Genomic DNA, 5034 nt, shown 5'->3' on the forward strand with positions numbered 1-5034 from the left:
CCACCATTCCTATAAATTCTGGATATTCTAACAATCTGAATCTTTTTTAAATGTTCGATGAAGCCCTTTTCTGTTCTGTTTAGAGACTCAGCTGATCATAAACCAAGTTTTGCTCTTGAACCAAGCTTCTAAACTCTTCACCTTTTTCATTTCTCAGTTAGTATTCACTTTAAAACTGATTAAAAGAAAAATTAAATGAATGCCTATCAACAAATGTGGGATCTAAACTCTAGTGCTTTCTCTAAAATAATTTCCTTTCTCAATTCAGAAATGAGTGTGTAAGTCACAACACCCGTGACACCAAAACGGCTTTCTTTTCTCTCTTTTCTCTACACTCTGCACTGTGAGCACACACACCAAATCAGAAAGGCTTTTTTCTCTCTTTTCTACATTATGGACTGTGGGGACACAAAACCGCTCTCTCTCTTTTTTTTTTTGATTGTGTGCCAGGGCGTTGTCTCACGTATTAGATTATGCTTAAGATACGAATGGGTTTATCAGTCACATCAGAATCCATACATACTGATCCTCCCGTAATAAAATGGTCGGATCTTATCAAACACACTTTGTTTCTTGTGACAAGTCAGCGAAACAGCGTATACACGTCAAGACACTGAATCAAGTTTGCCACAAGAACTCATAAGTTTGGCAGTATTGCTCTGCCGTCAGCAATCATACACCCATTTTATTTTCATGAGACATGTGCAGGCACCTGTTCATCTACTGTTCTATCACTATGAATTAGTTTATCTATTATCAATAAGGATACTTCTACAACTACTATCAAAGTATGTCCGGACTTCTTATGTTGTCAGTTGCTATATATGAATAAGTGGGTTGCTACTGAAAAGCATTAAGCATGTCACACAGCCCAAACATATAACATTTCAGGACACACCACAGAGTTAACAACCACAGTGAAGCGTGTCAAAGCCCAAACATGTAACATTCAACAGGACACTTACACAACACATTCAAATCAAACAGTCAGACAACATACAAGAACATATACCCCAGCCGGGTAGGAAGGTCCAGCGCTCGGCCGTAACCCTTCTGTCTGTTTGGACTCTCACATACATTCGGTTAATCATAGAAAAACGAGAACAAAACTTTTTAGCCCCTTAAATTCATAAAACAGACATGATAGTCTGAGACGATAGGACTGCTTTTTAGTTTTTATTTGAATAAAAGAGGGTTTCCCGGTTGTGTCATTAGTGAGACAGAGATTTCATGGGTAAGTGAAACTTTTGAAGCAGTCCGAAGAAGTGTGAAGTACTCCGAAGAAGTGTGAGTACAGATTAAGGTCCTCATTGGAGACGTCCTTTGAGTGAAGGAATATATTTCCCCATTCCAAGTCTGACAATGGGAAACAGTAGGTCTCAGACTTTTGACCCTACCGGGGGACCTAAGCATGATGAAATGAAAAAGACATATGGTCCAGAGGTTTTCCACCAGAAGGTTCTTTTAGTATGTTAGAAATAAGAAAATTAGAAGAAAAGTTTTGCAAATATGAGAAAGAGATGAAGCAAAAAAAAAGAAAATTAAGTTTAAATAAGAAGTAAGAAAGGTATAGAATTTTGGAAAAAATAAAGTGTATTAAGAGAAAGAAAGGAAAATGTTAAACAAATGCCATGACGGAATGATGATAATAATTTAGTATTAGCTGTGCCGGATCCAGACCTGGACTCCTGCCCTCCACAACGCCTGCAACAACAACAGCCAGCCCTGCCACAAGCCTCTGGCTCTCGGGAAGAAGGGACTTCTTCCATCCTCCCTCGGGAAGAAATTCCATCATTCTCACAACATCAGCTACATAGGTCTGATGATGAGGAAAAGGAAGACGTTTGGTTCTCCAGCGTACCTGCCCAAGAACTTTTAACGCAAGTGACAAAAATCCTTTACCCACAATCTGGACTTCAGAGATCTAAACGTGAGAAAAAACAAAACCAGATTCAAACCATGCCTATGGTTAAAGTTGCAGTTCCCACTGGACCATTACTGGTTTATCGACCCTGGACTGAGACTGACATCATGGAAGCATAACAATGCTTACCAGATCCAGAGATTTCTGGACCCCATTTTGCTGACGAGTTGCGAGATTTCTGCGCACAATTCTGCCCGACTGGGGTTGAATTGCGTCGCATATTGGCAAAAAAGTTCAAACCGTCCGACCTCTGCGAAATAGAGGCCAGTATGCTACAACTGGATTTGCGACCTACCAACAGTGAACGAGGACATAATGATAACGCTCAATATGAAGCAGCCAACCAAAGACTGTGTCAAGCCATCACCACTCAATTTCCAACCAAAATCAATATGTCCCACATTTACACCTGCAAACAGAAACCTGGTGAAGGGACTGATGATTTTGTACACCGCATCCTTGAGGAAGTCAGCAAGCACAGCGGTCATCAGAGACCAAGGGATTTGGGTAATGAATCAGGACCATGGGAGAGTATTGCATGCAATGCAATAATTAAAGGCCTCATGCCAGATGTCGCCACTGAAGTAAAGAACATTTACGTGGGATGGTGTGAGGGTCCTCGTTTGGCTGACGTTCGCCGATATGCTCGCCATGCTCATAACCAAGTTGAGACGCGTAAGACAACCAAAAGGGACAAGTGTGAAAAGGAGCTGCATTTGGCAGCCATGACCATGTATTACGCAGTTGGTGTAAACAGAGGACGAGGCCGAAGTCGAAGACGGGGACGTGTGGGATCAGAGCTATGATCCGAATATTTAAATTAGGCATTATTTTAACTTCTACACCAGAGGGTGTTAACGTTATGTTACAGCCTGACAAAGTTTTCACAGCAGTGCAGTTTGATTCATCGGCACTTACATATGCTTATGAGTGGAAACTTCCCAGCTCTCCTTTTTCACAACAACTAGTGGAAGAAGCAAAAGCGTTAGTTTCACCCCTTTCTGATTTCATGCAACCTACTGATTTGCACTGCACATCACACATTTCTTTGGGGCCTGACAATGACTATGAGAAGAAGTGAAAAAATATGTGCGCCTACTTTATTGGCTGTGTCGCTCACTCCAGAGCACTTCGATTTTTTTAATGTTTGTGGTACTCGCCCTCACATTTCCTTGGCCAAACGTACACACTGGCAGTGACAAGGTGTGGGAGAGTTTGTTGCTACATGTCAGAAATAAATGGAGTGGACTGTTTCACCTGCTGATCCAAATTTGATGTTTTCTGAACGATTGTCAGCATACAAAAAAACATTTTTGAGTACAATGCATTGTCAAAGAACTGTGGACTTAATTCCTACCACAGAATCACATTTTGAAGCATGTTTTTTATCTGAAACAGATTTGTCTTCGATACCCATGTTGGCTGAAGTGCCCAATGATCTTTGGGCTAAGAGCAAATATGATGTGGGGTTGATAAAAGGCTGTGAACCAGTAATTGTCACCCCTAAATCAGACTTTTGTCCATGTAAAAAACAGTACCCTTTTAAGCCTGAAGCAATTAAAGGGATTAAACCTGTTTTTCAATCTTTTCAGAAAACAGGCGTTATTGTTCCTTTTGAAAATTCACCTGTGCTTACTCCATTGTTTCCTGTTAAAAAGATTAAAGATGCTGGCCAGCCAGATGAATGGCGTTTTGTACAGGACCTCCAAGCGGTGAATGCTGCAGTTCAGCCACATGCTCCTACTGTGCCCAACCCACACACTATTTTGTCTCAAATTACATCAGATGCACAGTTTTTCTCAGTGGTTGACTTGTCGCCAGTGCACCCTGATAGCCCATTTTGGTTTGCTTTTTAGTTTGAAGGGAGATCTTGGACTTTTACCTGGTTATGCCAGGGGTACTGTGAAAGTCCCACTATTTACAATGCTGCCCTCAAAGCTAGTCTGGATTAACTTCAATCAACCACAGGCTCTGCTCTTTTGCAGTATGTGGATGACATCCTTTTATGTGGTCCATCTAAACAACAGTGTGAAAAAGACAGTGAATCTGTTGAAACATCTTCCTTCTTATGGCCATAAAGCCAGCCTTTCTAAATTACAGTTTGTACAGGACGAAGTCACCTTTTTGGGTCATGTGATTTCTAAGGATGGGCGCTCACTTTCTCCTAAACGTGTTGCTGCAGTTCAGATCATTCCTAAACCGGTTACTAAAAAACAGCTTATGTCATTCTTAGGTATAACATCTTACTGCAGGAACTTTATTCCTAACTACTCTTTTCTCGAAGCTCTCTTAGGTGCTCTTATCCATGGTAAAGGCAGCTGCAGTTCTGACATGCAGCTCCAGTCAGCTGATCGTGTTCCATGGACTCCTGAGGCAGAATCAGCCTTTAGTGAGCTTAAGCTGGCTCTTCAAACAGCACCAACACTTGGCATTCCAGATCCTCATAAACCTTTCATACAGGCAGTTGATGAGAAGCATGGTTGTATGACATCTGTTCTTATGCAGGAACATGGGGCAGGCAAAGGCCAGTGGCTCATTTCTCAGCAAAACTGGACTCTGTGGCTGCAGGCCTGCCTGGTTGTCTTCGTGCTGTTGCAGCTGCAGAGAAAGCTGTCCTGGCCTCCCAAGATATTGTGGGCTACGCTAATTTGACTGTTTTGGTTCCTCATACTGTTGCCATTATTCTTCTCGAGCAGAAAACTTCACATCTTTCAACTGCTTGTTGGCTCAGATACACCTCTGTGCTCCGTGATATGCCAAATGTCACTGTTAAACGTTGTACTGTTCTGAATCCTGCTACTTTGCTTCCGACTCCTGAGGATGGGGAGCCTCATGACTGTGAAGCTGTTTTGGAACAAGTTTGTACACCCCGACCTGATCTTTTAGAGACTCCTCTTCCAAACTCTGACATGATTCTTTTTGTAGATGGATCAGCTTTGCGTGATCCAGCCACAGGTACTAACTGTGTTTGGTTTAGAGTATGTTCTTCACATGACACTTTGTTGTCTGGTTCTCTTCCTAAACATTTCTCCGCTCAAACTACTGAACTTATTGCACTTACTGAAGCTTGTAAGTTGGCAGCTGGTAAGTCTGTCACTATTTACACAGAT

This window comes from Leuresthes tenuis, unplaced genomic scaffold (assembly GCF_036924035.1).
Source record: "Leuresthes tenuis unplaced genomic scaffold, fLeuTen1.0.hap1 SCAF_71, whole genome shotgun sequence".
Lineage (NCBI taxonomy): Eukaryota > Metazoa > Chordata > Actinopteri > Atheriniformes > Atherinopsidae > Leuresthes > Leuresthes tenuis.